Source organism: Hyperoodon ampullatus, assembly GCF_949752795.1.
Source record: "Hyperoodon ampullatus genome assembly, chromosome: 8".
In the NCBI taxonomy this organism is placed as follows: domain Eukaryota; kingdom Metazoa; phylum Chordata; class Mammalia; order Artiodactyla; family Ziphiidae; genus Hyperoodon; species Hyperoodon ampullatus.
This window is the reverse complement of record NC_136921.1, coordinates 112,342,606-112,361,008: the sequence shown is the minus strand read 5'-3', so window position 1 is coordinate 112,361,008 and position 18,403 is coordinate 112,342,606. Positions and strand designations below refer to the sequence as shown.

Genomic DNA, 18,403 nt, shown 5'->3' with positions numbered 1-18,403 from the left:
GAGTATACAGTACTTCCATCATGAAAACGTGGGGATCTTCCTGCTTAGCTAGACAGCCTTCCTCTCAGCTGCTGGTTACAACTGGGCTCACTCATCCTAGGTCTTTTTTTTTTTTTTTCCGGTACGCGGGCCTCTCACTGTTGTGGCCTCTCCCGCTGCGGAGCACAGACTCCGGACGCGCAGGCTCAGCGGCCATGGCTCACGGGCCCAGCCGCTCTGCGGCACGTGGGATCTTCCCGGACCGGGGCACGACCCGTGTCCCCTGCATCGGCAGGCGGACTCTCCACCACTGCGCCACCAGGGAAGCCCCATCCTAGGGATTTTAAAGAAGCCATTCATTTGTTGAGAGCTTCTCTGATGACTCAGATTTATTCTGGAGTTTGTCTCTTTGAAGATGTATCTTTTATCTAGAGTTAGAAAAGGACTGCGTGGTACTTTATTATATTTATTATAATAAAGATATTTTGCTTTTTCTCAAGTTTGCTTTGATTATACTGATATGCCCCCTCTTCCCCAACCACTTCTCTGAGGACTGTGATTCTTCATGGTTTCCCACTTAAGAAGGTGGTATTTTTGGTTCATATGCCTTCTTCACACGGTGCACCTCCAACTTTTGCCATGTATGACATTTGTTCCTGGAATGCCAGTCCAGTTTTCAGAATTCCCCATAATCACATGAGAGCACAGGTCATCTGGTCTACTACACATCAAAAGAGTTAAAAGGCACATGGCACCATTGTGTGTTTGGGGTTTCCTGCCTCAAGTTCGTGTGTCTGAGACCAGTTTTGCCCCTGTTGCAGTACTAACCACAAAGTTAGAAAGGGGAAATGTATTTTCAATGGAGAATTTCACATCGAATAGGAGAACACTCTTTCAGCAAAAACAGAATACGACCGCAAATGTTTTTCAACGAGTTGAGAAAAAAACGCCAAGAGACAATTTTAGAAATGTTTAAAGACAAGAGAAAGCTCTCCAAAATTGTCATTACAGTCAACCTGGGTGGAACACCAATGGTGAGGTTTTCATCTCTGTTTGATTTCTCCAGGCTAAAGGACAGATATGAATGTGGTAGGGAGGGTTATGTTTTTCAAGGGCACCCACCACCCATTGCCTAGAGAACAGAGTTTAGCATAGGTCCTTACTTGTAAAACAATGATGCTGTGTATTCATACACGTTTGCGTTCTTTCAGTGACAGAAGTTCTAAAACAGCTTTTCCCTTTGGAATCCTTGATGTGTAAACCTTCCGTGTGATGTTGGCTCATTCCTGTGTGAATGAGGTCAAGGTCATTAGTTCAGCATCCTGGGGACCAGTTTGCTGCTCTGTTTCACTGCCACAGACCGCAACTTTAACCTCATTCAGCAACGGTTTCACTGTATTTAGTACATTGGTAGTCACGAGAAAACCAGGTAGAAAATGCTTGTGTTTCAACTGGGGGAAACTATGTGTAATACTCACGACAATATGGCTTTCTCACCCCATCCCCTTTTTTTCAGAAGGTGTTTTTTAAATTTTAACATATATTTATCCAATCTTTTAGCAATACATTTCCATCTTTTAATAACAGTAAATCAAACGTAGGAAGGAATAAGTCTCCCTCACTTGCCTGTGCATCCAATGTCCACCTTCACTGCAGGAATCTACTGTTCTTGATTTTTATGAAAACTTACCGAGTTTCTTTCTATGTATGTTAGGAATATGCACATAGATATTTATTCCAATTTTTCACACACAAAAAATATTCTGTTCTAAACCTTGTTTTCTCTCAATGAATAATATTTTTTGGAGAGCCTTCCACATTGGCACATAAAGAGCTTCCTTCATTCTTTTTCATGGCCTTGTAGTATTCCATTTGTTCCACAATTTATTCAAGTCTCAATTGGTAGACATTTGGGTTATTCACAGTGCTTTGCATTTTTTAAAAAAGGGTCAATGAATAACCTTGTACATACATCTTTAGGGTGTTTCTGTAGGATAAAGTCCTAGAAGTAGAACTAGGAGGGATATGCATTTGTAACAGATATTGCCAAATTGTTTTTCATAGGAATTGCCTTATTTCTTTAACATATAACATGGAATTTTAAAAAAGGATGTGCCCTTACCTCACACTATAAAAGAAAAATTAACTGAAAATGGAACAAAGACCTGAATGTAAGAGCCAAACTATAGAACTCTTAGAAGAACACATGGGTAAATCTTCATGTTCTTGTATTTGGCAGTGGATTCCTAGATATGATACCAGAAACACAAGCCACAAAAGAAAAAACAGATAAACTGAACTTCATCAAAATTTAAAACCTCTCTGCATCAGAGAAAACTAGCCAAAAAGTGAAAAGAAAACCTACCGAATGGGAGACAATATTTGCCAACCACTTATCTGATAAAGATCCATTATCCAGACTATATAGTTACAATTCAACAACACAAATAACACAATTAAAAAATGAGTAAAGAACTTGCACAGACTTTTCTCTAAAGAAGATATACAAATGGCCAAGAAGCACAGGGAAAGATGCTCAATATCATCAGTCATCAGGGAAATGCAAATCAAAGCCACACTAATGCACAACAATTGAATATACTTTATGCCCATGAACCGTACACTGAAAATGGTCCCAATGGTAAATTTTATGTTATGCATATTTTGCCACAATTAAAAAAAAATTAAAACATAGACGTTAAAAACAAAACAAACAAGCAAACAAAAAAAACCACACAATGAGATACCAGTTCAACCTACCAGTATGGCTATAATGGAAAATAAAAAGAAAGAAAAACAAGTGGTATTGAGAATGTGGAGAAACTGGAACACTTGTACATTGCTGGTCAAAATGTAAAATGGTGCAGCCACTCTAGAAAACAGTCCTCAAGTTACCATTTGACCCAACAATTCTACTTCCAAGTCTATACCCAAGAGAAATGAAAACATACGTCCACACAAGAACTTAATGCGCAAATATTCATAGTAGTATTATCCATAATAACCAAAAGGTGGAAATAACCCAAATGTCCATCAACCGCTGAATGGATAAACACAATGTAGTGTGTCTATACAATGGAATGTCATTTGGCCATAGAAAGGAGAGAAGTACAGATACACCCTGGAACGTGGATGAATCTTGAAGACATTGTATTAAGTGGAAGAAGCCAGTCACAAACGACCACATATTATATGATTCCATGTATATGAAATGTCCTGAATAGAGAGATAAAAAGTAGATTAGTGATTGCTTAGGGCTGGGGAGGTCGGGGGAGTGGGAAGTAGCAGCAAAGAGGTGGATGAAAAATTCTGAAATTGACTGTGGTGATGGTTGCACAACTCTGTGGATACACTAAAAACCACTGAATTGCGTACTTCAGATGGGTGAATTGGGTGGTATATGAATTATATCTCAAGCTGCTACCAAACAGACGTCATCTAATTACTAAGGAATCTGGTTACCTGACGGTGGTGGGCTATCAAAGGTCGGGTTTTCACGATTAGCCTCACTTGAGCCTATTGATCTTGACAGTCATCACCGGCCCAGCACGTCCAGGACATTCCCTGAAAAGGCTCCATTTGAAGCACTGGGATCTGAGAGCACCACCTGACGTCCGGTAATTTTCAACCAGTAAAAATGTGCTCACCACCACTTTCACCTGATTTGTCATCATTTAACTCTTGGCTTTTCTCCATATTGAAATGAACTATAACATGAAATAAATGGGGCACTTTTTAGGAAAATAATTCTACAGACTACCCAAAGGTGCTTTAAAACAGTAGTTTTAGGGAATTCTCTGGCGGTCCAGTGGTTAGTACTCCATGCTTTCATTGCCGAGGGCCTGGCTGCACAACGTGGCCAGAAATTTGAAAAAAACAAAAAAAACCCACAGTAGTTTTAGAGACGGGTCAACAAGTTATGTGATTACTGAATCAAGTGAGCAGATACGGGCGGGGAATGCTTCGAAAGCCATTCATCATTCATCTATGGAAGAGCACAATTTATTTATTCTATTGTCAACTAAATCTTTTGACTGACCTCATAAAGGGCTTCTACAAATCAATAAGTGGAAGGCCAGTAATATACTGGGGAAAGGACATGAAAACACAGTGCATTAAAAAAATGTAAAAATAAGATTTAGATGTGAAAAAGTATCTCTCCTCCCATAGGAGAAAAATGCAAGTTAAAACTACCCATAGTTCCTCTGTCAGAGTGGCAAATACTAAAAAGCTTACTCATACAGTGGGTTTTCACAGATAGTAATAAGATCCTTGCATTATTGGTGAAAAAATAAATTGCCACAGTCCCTGGAAGGCAATCAGATAGCATCTAACAAAAAGTACAAAGCCCATATCCTGTGATCCAGAGATTCCCCTTCTAGGAGTGATGCTACGAATGCACTTTTCTTTTTCCTTTGTCTTTTCTCCTCTTCTAATCTCCACTCTATGCCTCAAGTGAAGTCAATAAATGGGTAATAATTCCCTTAAACTCTACAGAATTAATTTCTTTTTGACTGTAGGAATTGGCAGCTCAAAAAAAACAAAAAAACCCCCAAACACTAGTTGCCTTAATAATTAAAGAGAAACCTTAAAAGTTCTTTTTATGAAGGTTCACAGCTATAAAAGTAATAAATGAAGCTCCCCAAATACTGCACTGTAGGTCGGGTTAAGTAAGAATCCTGTTCAGTAAGAGCTGGCATTGCTGGGCCTAGGAAGCTGAGCCCAATTATCAGCATATGTGCTACCATAGCGCCCCCTGCTGGCCCGATGCAAAAACAAATTTACGTGGTGGGTTTTAGTCAACAGTTTTCTTCAACAGCTGCTCTAAAAACAGGGCATCTCCTGCGACTTGCTGATTATTACCTCTGCTCTCTAGCTCTCAACTCCTTCTTGCATCAGATAGGCTTGCCTCCTACTTCTCAGTGAAGAGCAAGATCGCTTGAAATCTCACCTCCTAAAGAGATTTGCTCCTTTCACTACTCTTTCCTGGCTGTTTCCTGGCGGGTAGTTCGAGTTCTACCTGTTCTCCTCTTTCAGTGTGTCCGTCTGCCTCTGTACTGGCCACATACCATGTGCCCCCAGGGCACGGCGGCCTCGCACACCCACCAACAACCTGCCATCCCCTCACTCTCTGCCCCACCTTATCTGCACGTGGCCACTCATTCCTCAATCCAGGGTTTCTTACAAGGAGGTCTGTGGACCATCTACATGCTATTCCCAGACTGCTTGCTTAAAATGCAGATTCCTGGGCCCCTGATTCCAACCTTCTAGAATCCTGGAGCCTACGTTTATAACAAGGAAGTACCCCAGAGAATTCTTATGTGTTCACACACCCACCCACCCACACACACACACGCAATATAAAAACCATCTTTTTTTTTTACCAAACCGTACACTCTTATCCAGAAACTTGCCACACCTCCTAACCATTTAAAGAATGAATTGCAAATGACCCATTCTCGGCTTTCAAGCCTTTTGGTAAATTGTTCAAAATATCTACTTCCTGTCCCTTCCTGTAAGTGGATTATATATCCCTACCCTAGTGATGGCAGGTTTGGCCATATGAGGTGCTTTGGCCAATCAGTGTGAGAAGTAACACATGCCTCTTTCACGCAGGCACTGGGAGAACTCTTGCAGAGTTCTGCAATATTCTCTTTTCCCTCAGTGAGAACTGATACCCTCCACACAGGGGCTGCTTCTTCAGCCAGGGCCCGAACAAAGATGCAAGGAGCTACAGGCAACCCATAATGGAAACCTGATATAAGTGAAAAATAAGCTTATTGCATTGCTGTGACCTGGAGTCCTTTGTTACTACTGCTTTGCCTAAGCTGACTGATACAAATACTTTACAGGCTGCTTTCCTAGCTCTATTTCCCATTACTCGCTAATACTTATTCCATCTAAACTCCTGCCAAACTGGATGACTTGCTTTTCCTCATTCACAAATTACTCCAATTCTATGCAGCCATTTGTTATCTCCTGCCTACCAACCTACCTCTCAAAATCTGACTTCAATCTTCAAAGTCCATCTCAAGTGCCACTTTCTGTGTGAAGCCTTTCCTCATCCCTTGATGGGCCTCCTTTCAACCCTATATAATGGCGACGACTATAACCTGTTTATTTTTTTTGGTTTTTTTTTTTTGATACTTTTCTTATCATGTCCCCTCAAAACATCATAAGTTCCTTGAGATTAAAGATTATCTTATTCATAATGTGTTCAATGAAGCTTTGCAAATAGTAGGAATCCACACAAGTATTTGTTTAATTAAATTAGCACTTTCAACTAAAGAACTGCTGTTTAGTATATTTATGATGTTTTGAAAGGTAGACTTTTTTTTTTTTTGCAGTACGCGGGTTTCTCACTGCTGTGGCCTCTCCCGTTGTGGAGCACAGGCTCTGGACGCGCAGGCCCAGCGGCCATGGCTCACGGGCCCAGCCGCTCCACGGCATGTGGGATCTTCCCGGACTGGGGCACGAACCCGTGTCCCCTGCAACGGCAGGCGGACTCTCAACCACTGCGCCACCAGGGAAGCCCTAAAGGTAGACTTTATGAAACACTTAACATATTCATTGAGTAAGCAAAATTAAGATGCAAGTAGAATTATTTCTAATAGCAAATATTACTGCTGAATGAAATATAGGTCAACCTGTGTGCATGTTTGTGTGTGTGTGTGTGTGTGTGTGTGTGTCTTATCTGCAAAAATGACCAGGTCTTGACCTTCATCCCTTGCTAAATCCAACAGGTTTTAAACCAAAACTTTATCAAAGAAAAACAATGTATCATAAAGTTAGTATTCCTATGATTACATGCTAAGGGCAATTTTTACATTTATGGCCCAAATTAGCTAACGTGTTTTCTTACATTCAGGAAGATGTATTTCCCTGCTTATGATTAAAATTCAACAAATATAATTCCAATATCAAAACAAAAACCCAATAACAAAGTGCTGCCCCTGCAAATCCTCGTAACAAATAGAGTCCTACCTCTGGTGATGAGCATCTATCTTCTTTTCCACTCCTGTCCTAGGAGAGGAGGCATAACCCTAATGCCCTCTGAAACATTTTGGCAGTAATTGCAATGGTTCTTCAGGTTTTTCTGAATCTAATTTCTTTTTTTGAGTCTAAGTTTAAAAGTACAGGAGACAGTGATGGGAACCATGCCGCCTCCCAGCCACGGTGGTACACGTGAAGCGCGGACCTTTCAACACGAACTTTATTAATTCTCACGTTAGGACCCTGGAAGGCGATGGAGGTGGCCACTAATTGCTCCCTGCGGGTGAAGAGACCTCTGTTGGATCCCCACTTCGAGGGTTATAAGCTCTCCCTCGAGCCGCTGCCCTGTTACCAGCTGGAGCTTGACGCAGGCTTGTCTGGAGCAATGCTCAGTCTATGTATGATTATTCCTCACCACTGAGACAAGACTTTTCTGTGTACTGTGCCTATGAATCAGGAGTTTTCTCTGTTCTGCCTAGTGGGAAAGTGACAGCTCCTAGCCTTGTCTGTGGCAGAAGTAAAACTTCGAGATGATCAGTATACACTGGAACACATGCATGCTATTGGAGGTATAATTACCTACATTGTGATTCATGGTATCAAGACAGTGTCTACTACGTTGATAACGCTGGAAGAATTATGAATTTAACAGTGATGCTTGGGCTTCCCTGGTGGCACAGTGGTTAAGAATCTGCCTGCCAATGCAGGGGACCCGGGTTCGAGCCCTGGTCTGGGAAGATCCCACATGCCACGGAGCAACTAAGCCCGTGAGCCACAACTACTGAGCCTGCGCATCTGGAGCCCGTGCTCCGCAACAAGAGAGGCCACGACAATGAGAGGCCCGCACACTGCGATGAGGAATGGCCCCTGCTCGCCGCAACTGGAGAAAGCCCTCGCACAGAAACGAAGACCCAACACAGCTAAATAAATAAATAAATAAATAAATAAAACAAAAAACAAAAAACAGTGATGCTGGACACTGCCTTAGGAAAACCACAAGAGGTGTTTTCGACTTCCTACAGATTTGACAGCATATGATAATCGCCTTTGCGCATCCATCCATTTCACATCTTCTACTTGGGTTACCTTGTCAGATAGAACTGGAAGATTGTATCTCACTGGAACAGGTGAACGTGGAAATAGTGCTTCTGAAAAATGGGAGATTATGTTTAATGAAGAGCTTGGCAGTCCTTTTATCATAATTCACACTATCTCATTGCTGAAAGCTGAAGAACATTCAATAACTATGCTGCTTCTTTGAACACAGAAAGAGGAATTGGATATGGAAGGAAGTGGTTTCTATGTTTCCTTGGAGTGGGTCACTGTTAATAATAAAAATAATAAAAAATATGAAATTACTAAGCATAATATTCTCCGTGGAAAGTCAATGCCCCATTATGTCGCTTTTGAGCCCGACGGGAATGGTCTAATGATTGTCTCCTACAAGTCCTTTACATTTGTTCAAGTTGGTCAAGATCTTGAAGAAAGTAAGGATGAATACATGTCAGAGAAAATCAAAGAACCTCTGTATTACTGGCAACAGACTGAAGATGATTTGACAGTAACAATACCGCTTCCAGAAGACTGTATTAAGGAAGACATTCAAACACAGTTTTTGTCTGATCAATGTCAACGTTGTGCTGAAGGGTCAGAGGTTTCTGGAAGGAAATCTCTATTCATCTATGGATCGTGAAAGCAGTATATGGATAATTAAAGAGAACAGTAGCTTGGAGATTTCCTTGATTAAGAAGAGTAAAGGACTGACATGGCCAGAACTAGTGGTCGGTGATAAACGGGGAATTTATGAGACTCAGCTCAATGTGCTGCAATAGCTGAACGTTTGATGCATTTGACCTCTGAAGAACTGAATCCAAATCCAGATAAACCTCATTGTAATGCTCAAGAGTTAGTTAGAAGAATGTGGCATTTTCTTTGAAGAGAGCTCCAGTTTATGCAGATTTGATGGCAGTACATTAAAAACTACTCATGTGAGATCTGAGGTTACAGGGCAATCAACTAGCTTGAAATTCAAGGAAAAACAGGTACCACCAAGGAGAGATTGGATAGGAGAGCTGGTTCATCTGAACATGGGGAGAAGAAAGGATTGCCATATAAGTGGGTGAATCTCGGAAGCAACCAGTACCTTTTCCCTGTCATAGTGGATCCTAAAGAAATGCCCTGCTTCTGTGTGCACCATGATGTTGATGCCCTACACTGGCAACCACACTCCACAACCAAGATGATACATGGGAGCATATCGCAATTTTCAATGCTTTAGGCTACATCCAAGCATCAAAGAGAGACACACATTTTTTTGCCCGTGCTCCAAATTATTCTTATGCAGCCCTTTGCGAGTGCCTTCAACGAGTTTTCATCTATTGTCAGCCCACTCCCATGTCCACTGTACTTTACAATAGGAAGGAAGGCAGGCAAGTAGGGCAGGTTGCTAAGCAGCAAGTAGCAAGCCTAGAAACCAGTGATCCTATTTTAGGCTTTCAAGCAACAAATGAGAGATTATTTGTTCTCACTACCAAAAAACTCTTTTTAATAAAGGTAAATACAGAGAATTAATTACTCCAACATGTTGGCTTCTCTGTACTGGAAAAGTATTCAGTGGTAGCTGGAAGGCTAGGCAGTTGTGCTGTAACCTGTTAAGTTTTATTGTGTTAAAATTATCTTGTATGAATTTATTTTTTAAAGGATATTGGAAATATATTCGAGATTATGAGTCTATAAAAACTATGGAATGAAGCTGCAAATTTAGAGAAAATTAGCTTCTGTAAAAAATGTAAAGATAGTATTAGCAAGTATAATTTTTTAAAAACAGAGGCTAGAATCTCATCTTTTATATGAAAGATGTACACTTCATTGTTTAAAAATAAAAATATTGGGCTTCCCTGGTGGCGCAGTGGTTGAGAGTCCGCCTGCCGATGCAGGGGACACGGGTTTGTGCCCCGGTCCGGGAGGATCCCACATGCCGCGGAGCGGCTGGGCCCGTGAGCCATGGCCGCTGGGCCTGCGTGACTGGAGCCTGTGCTCCGCAACAGGAGAGGCCACAATAGTGAGAGGCCCGCGTACCGCAAAAAAAAAAAAAAAAAAAATTTATCATGTAAAAAATAGTATAGGAGACATTATTTTTGAACTGCTTATCCATTTCATGCTGTATGAGGTTTTACTCTAAGCGGAAGGTAAAAATACTTTGTACTTATTAGGGACACCACATTGTTTGCCAAAGCACCTCAAATTGGCCACCTGTGTTAGGAAAACACACCATGTATTCAGCCCCTTCATTATCACAGATGGGGAAACATTTCTTCTACCAAAAACTCGAATGACACAAAAATGCATAAAGATTCCTGACCTCGTCAGTCATTTGCTATCTTCGATAGCAGCAATTTCTAAACCATATTCCATGGAACAGAAACATCTCTACACGCATGGATAAACATTTAGCCAAAAAAGCAAGGGTTGGGTGGTTAGTGGTTAAGAATCCGCCTGCCGATGCAGGGGACACGGGTTCGAGCCCTGGTCTGGGAGGATCCCACATGCCGCGGAGCAACTAAGCTCATGTGCCGCACAACTAAACCTGCGCTCTAGGGCCCGCGAACCACAACTACTGAGCCCGCGAGCCACAACTACTGAGCCCGCGCACCACAACTACTAAAGCCCATGCGCCAAGAGCCTGTGTTCTGCAACAAGAGAAGTCACCGCAATGAGAAGCCTGCGCACCACAAGGAAGAGTAGCCCCACTCGCCGCAACTAGAGAAAGCCCGCATGCAGCAACAAAGACCCAATGCAGCCAAAAATAAATACATAAATAAATTTATTTAAAAAAAAAAAAAAGCAAGAGTTTCCGGGGGGGGGATCCTTGATCAAATAAGTTTAAAGAAGACTGCAAATTGGACCCCAACCTTTCTAGGAAGTCATTATTTACATAGGATATTAAATCTTTCACGTGATCCTGCAGTGAAAGCAGGAACATGTAAGCATGTTTCCCAGTTTATTCAACCATGGAATCAGCTTTTGGTTTTATGTTTTCTTTTGTTTCGGAACGCCCATTGAGTTAATCTCGTGGGACACTGGTATTCAGCAGGACTTGAATTAAGCAATAGTGTCATGCAGGTATGCTTAAGTATTCCATCTAAAATAAGCGTCAGAAAAAATAAAATAAAATAAGCGTCAGGAAAGAAGATCTGAGCTGAAAATTCAAGTTTACACAAGTACATCCAAGATTGAGTGGTTTCTCAACACTGTCCAAGAAAATAGGGTTAATAGTCCTGAATTAGCACCCAAAAGAAAAGGTCTCATGGCTATGTCCTTAATTTGGTGGTTGAAATACTTCAATGCATTCTTGGTTGAACTTCCGGGATTTTTTTTTCAGATTGGGTTTAGTGCAGCTCAGATGAATGCTGATGGTCAAGGCCAGGCTTCTTTTTCTCTCCATCGTATTTATAGAAGTTTCATAGTTGATGTTTTTTAAAGCACCCGATCACATTCTCCACACTGCTCACCAAATAAATTACTTGTAAGGCTCTTTGCCTACATAGGCTCATGGAGTTTATCATTCTGTATTAGGCTTAACTATTTGCATTCTTTTGGGGTATATACCAGAAATGTTTCCTGGCGCAGGAAGTGATAACTGCTCTCTCATTAAAGCAATTTTTATATGCACCCACCAAAGTCATATTTTTTTAAAGGACTCGTCATCTTGATTGGGGTCCAGGTCATTCTGGAATAGTACAGACACTTAGAGATGATGTAGTAGTTGATCATTTAACTAAAGCATGATTACCTGCTATTTTTTGGTTTGAAGGTATAGTTACTTACCTGTTAAGGTTTTTTCTTAATCTTTATGAAAGCAGTACCTGTTGTATATTTTAGATTCCCTTAGCTCTTGGGGTGATTTGGGTCTATGTGGCTAGATTTGACTCCAGATGTTTCTCCTCAATGCCAATTTAAAACTAAATGTGTGTGGCAAGATTCAAGTGGAGATGCTCAAACAAGAGGAAGGTGTGAGCAGCCCAAAGGCCCCTTAAGAATGTCACATGGAGGACATCACCAAGAAGGTTAGATAAGAGGCTCCTGACTTCCCCTCCACAGAAGTGCACCACAACAAAGAGTAGCACCCACTCACTGAAACTAGAGAAAGCCTGCATACAGCAATAAAGACCCAACACAGCAAAAAACAAAACAAAACAAACAACAAAAAAAACAGGCCATTCTATATAGGTGCACAAGCACTACCAGTAACTTTCCCCTTTGGCTTGGCACAGAGTAAGCAAAAACACGCAGCTCTTGGTTTCTCCCTGATAGGGGCTAGACTGCATAGCTAACGTCCTGACTTTCCCAGCTGCTGCCTGAAGGTCAGGCTTCCAGTTAGCCTGCATCAGGGAGCTGAAGAACCTCCGTAAGACCATCATTGGATTTTTCAGCAGAAACCTTGTAGACCAGAAGAGAGTGGGATGACATATTTAAGATGCTGAAAGAAAAAAACTGCCAACCAAGAATATTCTAGCCAACTTATCCTTCAGAATTAAAGAAGAGATAAAGATTTCCCAGACAAACACAAGCTGAAGGAGTCCATTACCACTAGAGTGGCCTTATAAGAAATGTTTAAGGGAGTTCTTCAAGCTGAAACAAAAGGATGCTAATTAGTAACATGAAAATATATGAAAGCATAAAACTCACTGGTAGAGGTAAATATATACGTGAATTCAGAATACTCTAATATTGCAATGAGGATGTATAAACCACTTATAACTCTAGTATAAAGGATAAGAGAAAAAAGCATTAAAAATAACTACAGCTACAATAATTTGTTAATGGATACATAATTTAAAGAGATGCAATTTGTGACATCAAAAACATAAAATGTGGGAGGGAGAGTAAGCATATGTAGAGCCTTTGTATGCACATGAAGTTGTTATGATAACCACAGAGTGAAAACCTACAGTAGATACAAAAAAAGATAAGAAGAAAGGAAGCAAAGCATACAATTACAGAAAATCATCAAATCATGAAAGAAGAGAGCGAGAGAGGAACAAAGGAACTACAAAAAAAGCCAGAAAACAATTTAAAAAATAGCAATAGTAACTCCATACATATCAAAAATTAAATGTAAGTAAACTAAGTTCTCCAGTCAAAAGATACAGAGTGGCTGAATGGATTTTAAAATTATAATAATGATAAGACCCACATAAATGCTGAAAAGAGACTCACTTCAGTTTTAAAGATACACATAGACTGAAAGTGAATGGATGGGAAAAAAGCTATTCCATGCAGATGGGAACCAAAAGAGAGCAGGGTAGCTATATTTACATCAGACAAAATAGACTTTAAGTGAAAAACTGTAAAAAGAGGCAAAGACGGTCATTATATAATGATGAGGTGATCAATTCATCAAGAAGGATATAACAATTATAAATATTAATGTGCCCAACATCCAATTGAATAGATATCAACACAGTAGTTGCAGGGGACTTCAATATCCCCCTTTTGACAATGGAGAGATCATTCAAACAGAAAGTCAGTAACCAAACTGGACTTAAACTACATGTTAAAGATGAACATAACAGACATATACAGAACATTTCATCCAAAAGCAGAAGAATACATACTCTTCTGAAGCACACACAGAATATTCTCCAGGATCGGTCATATGTTAGGCCATAAAACAAGTGTTAACAAATTTAAGTACATTGAAATTTTAGCAAGCATCTTTTGTGACCACAGTGGTTTAAAACTAGAAACCAATAACAAGAGGAAAATTGAAAAATTCACAAATATGTGAAGATTAAGAAACATGCTCCTGAATGGATCAAGGAAGAAATTAAAAGGGCAATCAAAAAATATCTTTAAACAAAAACAAAAACACAACATACCAAAACTTGGGGATGCAAAACCAGTTCTAAACAAGAATTTTATAGCATTAAATGCCTACATTAAGAAAAAAGAAGGATCTTAAATAAACAGGTTAATTTTACACCTGAAGGAAACTAAATAAAGAACAAACTAAACCCAAAGTTAGTAGAAGGAAGGAAATAACAAAGTTCAGAGCCAAAATAAATAGATTAGAAACATAACAGAAAAGATCAATGAAACTAAGACAAACAAAATTGACAAACCTTAACCGGATTAAAAAAAAAGAGAGAAGACTCAAATGATTAAAATCAGAAACAAGAGGAGACATTACAACCACAGATACCACAGAACTACTAAGGATCATAAGAGACTTCTATGAACAATTACATGCCAACAAACTGCACAGTCTAGAAGAAATGGATCCATTTCTACTAAGACTGATTCATGAAGAAACAGAAAATCTGAACAGACCAATTACTAATAAGAAGATTGAATCAGTAATCAAAACCTCCCAATAAAGAAAAGTGCAGGACCAGAAGGCTTTGCTGGTGAATTTTACCAAAGAGTTAAAAAGAAATAATACTTATCCTTCTCAAACTCTTCCAAAAGATAGAAGAGAAGGGAACACTTCTAAACTCATTTTAGGAGGCCAGCATTACTCTGACACCAAAGCCAGAAAAGGCCACTACAAGAAAATTTCCTTGGCCTATATCTTTGATAAACAAAGATGCAAAAATCCTCAACAAAATATTAGCAAACTAAATTCAACAGCACATTAAAAGAATCAAACACCACGATCAAGTGGGATTTATCTCTGAGATGCAAGGATGGTACAACATATGCCAATCAATAAATATGATACACCACATTAACAGAATGAAGGATAAAAATTATATGATTGTCTAAACAGATGCAGAAAAAGCATGTGACAAAATCCAACACCCATTCATGATTAAAAACTCTCAACAAATTAGGTATAGAAGGAATGTACCCCACATGACAACCCCACAGCTAACTCCATACTCAACAATGAAAAGCTAAAGGCTTTTCTTCTAAGATCAGGAACAACACAAGGATGCCTACTCTTAGCACTTCTATTTAACATAGTACCAGAAGTCCTAGTCAGATAAATCAGGGAAGAAAAAGAAATAAAATGACATCCAAATCAGAAAGGAAGAAGTAAAACTGTCTATGTTTGTAGACGACATGATCTCATATATATTAAAAAAAAACCCTAAAGATTCCATCAAAAAACTGTTAGAACGTAAATGCATTCAGTAAAGTCACTGAGTACAAAAATTAATACATAAAAATCAATATACAAAAATCAGTTGTATTTCTGCTCAGTAACAATGAACCATCAGATAGAGAAATTAAGGAAAAAAATCCCATTTACAATAACATCAAATATGGTAAAAATACTTAGGAATAAATTTAACAAGGAGGTGAATACTCTATATGCTGAAAACTATAAAAGAATGATGAAAGAAATTGAAGATGATACAAATAATTGAAAAGATAGTCCATATTCATGGATTGGAAAAATTAATTGTCCATACTTATCCAAAGTGATCTATGGATGCAATGCAATCTCTTCCAAAATTCCAATGTCATTTTTCACAGAAACAGAAAAATCAATGCTAAATTCATCTGGAACCACAAAAAAGACCCTGAATAGCTAAAGCAATCTTGAGCAAAAAGATCAAAGCTGGAGGCACCGTATTTCTTGATTTCAAACTATATTACTAAGCGATAGTAATCAAAACAGTATGTCATTGGCATAAAAACAGACACATAGATCAATGAAACAGAATAGAGTGCCCAGAAGAGAAACAAACCCATACACATCTAGTCAATTAATTTTTTTTTTTTTTGGTACGCGGGCCTCTCACTGTTGTGGCCTCTCCCGTTGCGGAGCACAGGCTCTGGACGCGCAGGCTCAGTGGCCATGGCTCACGGGCCCAGCTGCTCTGCGGCATGTGGGATCTTCCCGGACCGGGGCACGAACTTGTGTCCCCTGCATTGGCAGGAGGACTCTCAACCACTGCGCCACCAGGGAAGCCCTAGTCAATTAATTTTTGACAAAGGCACCAAGAATACACAATGAGGAAAGGATAGTCTCTTCAATAAATGGTGTTGGGGAAACTGGATATCCATATGCAAAAGAACGAAATTTTTGGATTTGACACCAAAAGCAAAAGCAACAAAAGCGAAAATAAACAACTGGGACCAAATCAAACTAAAAAGCTCTTGCACAGCAAAGGAAAACATCAACAAAATGTAAAGGTAACCTATAGAATGGGAGAAAATATTTGCAAACCACATTATCAATAAGGAGTTAATATCCAAAATATATAAGGAACTCATACAACTCAATAGCAAAAGAAACAAAATAATCTAATTTAAAAATGGGCAAAGGACCTGAATAGACATTTTTCCAAAGAAGACATACAAGTGTCCAATTGGTATATGAAAAGAAATTCAGCATCACTAATCATCAGGGAAATACAGATCAAAACTACAATATCACCTCACAGCCTGATGACTTTTATAAAAAAGACAAGAGATAACAAAAGCTGGTAAATATGTGGAAAAAAGTAAACCCTTGTACACTGTTAGCAGGAATGTAAAATTGTATAGCAGCCACTATGGAAAATAGTAAACAGGTTCCCCAATAAATTAAAAAACAACACTACCATATAGTCCAACAATCCCACTTCCGGGTATATATCCTAAGAAAACAAAATCACTATCTCAAATCGCTATCTGTACTCCCATGTTCATTGCAGCATTATTCACAATAGCCAAGGTAAACCTAAATGTCTGTCGACATACAAATGGATAAAGATCATATATATATATATATGATATATATAATATATATAATATAATATATATATAATATACATTTATAATATATAATATTATTCAGACTTTAAGAAGAAGGAAATCCTACCCTTTGCAACATGGATGAACTTGGAAGGCATTATGCTAAGTGAAATAAGACGTACTGCATGGTACTACTTACATGTGGAATCTAAAAAGGAAAAAGTCAAACTTCTAGAAACAGAGAGTAGAACAGTAGTTGCCATGGGCTGGGGGTTGGGGGAGATGAGGAGTGGTTGGTAAAAGGGCACAAACTTTCAGGTATAAAGTGAGCAAAGTTCTAAGGATCTAATGTATAGCATGGTGACTATAGTTGAGAATACTTTATGGTATAATTGAAATTTGCTGAGAGTAGATCTTAAGCTTTTTGACCAAAAAATAAATTAGTAAGTATGTGAGGTGATGGATGTGTTAATTTATAGTGGAAATCCTTTCATAATGTATACGTGTATCAAACCATATTACATATTACAACTTATTTTGTCAATTATACCTCAATAAACCTGAAAAATAAAAATAAAAATTTGCTTGTTAAGTTTCTTAATAATAACTGGTTTATGGCCCCAGGAAGGAAAATTTGGGCCAACAGAGCAAACCGGATAATCTGGCTCTTCACTTACCTCTGTGAAGTATCCTAGCATTCTACTCCAGGAGGAAAATTGATTCAAGGTAGGAGTTAACATCCTGATCAAAAGACCCAAGATTGTTGGCTTATATGGCTTCCTTTATGCAAGCTCACAGGTCTAGAGTAAAAAACACTAGATTGGGAATCAAAGAATGTGAAATTTGTCAGCAGCCTAGTTGTCAGGAAACTTAAGAGTACGTTAGGGTGGCCATATAATTGACTGAATATAAATTACATTCTTTATTGGAGCACTATTAATGATTATACCAGGACAACAAGATGTAAACTGGGACTGTCCTCCACAAACTGGGACACGTGGCCATCCTAATTCTGTCACTAGAAACTCTCTAGAGACCCTTCCAACTGCAAAATGATGACCCTATGATTAATGAACCAGTTTAAAATTTTATCTCTAATGGTTAGAACTGACAAATGCTTAATGACTTTTCAAAATAATTAAGATGAAGAGTTTTAAATAATGAGAGCAAAGTTTTGAGAACACTATCTCCTTAAGATTGTTTTCAGTCTTTCGTGAGTCTTCCAAGATATTAAGAAATTATTGCTCTTAGTTCCTCTTTTTCAACACTTCCGTGAATACACTATCCTGAATGCTTTAGCTCTCATCCTCTCAGTCACTAAAAAATATTTTTCATGTTCTATTTTTATGTTTGGCTTTAAAGCGGCCACAGTTTTGAAGAGCAGAGGAAAAGGGAAAGGATGGCGGTGGGCAGTAGAGGAGGAGGGCTGGGAACGATCATAGAAGTCCAGGGCAGGCATTTCCCCCCAAATCCTCTTTCTGGAGTGGACCTGAGATGGACAATACCAATCCTGGCTTCAGAGTATTTCTTGTACTGTGACATCTTCACGTACTGTGATTCTGCTGTTTAAAGATCACGTGTTTTCCACACAATCGGGCCTCCAAACGCAAGCCAGCTACTTAGTGCCTGTGCCAGCTCTGGGCCTGCTTGACCTCTGCTCTCTAGCTTGGAAGAGTTGACATCCGGAGGCTCCAAGTGCCAAGCTCCCGGTCACGCCCTGCAATGCGAGTCAACGGCAGGA

The 18,403-nt window shown here is 39.3% G+C and overlaps 1 pseudogene across 1 annotated transcript; it reads left to right on the top strand.

Annotated features, from left to right (window-relative positions):
- Positions 1-7,225: 7,225 nt before the first annotated feature.
- On the top strand, positions 7,226-9,543 carry LOC307057387 (nudC domain-containing protein 1-like; annotated as a pseudogene). Its single transcript has 4 exons — positions 7,226-7,343; positions 7,473-7,651; positions 7,940-8,960; positions 9,089-9,543. The product of its transcript is annotated as a nudC domain-containing protein 1-like (transcript).
- The last annotated feature ends 8,860 nt before the right edge of the window (positions 9,544-18,403 follow it).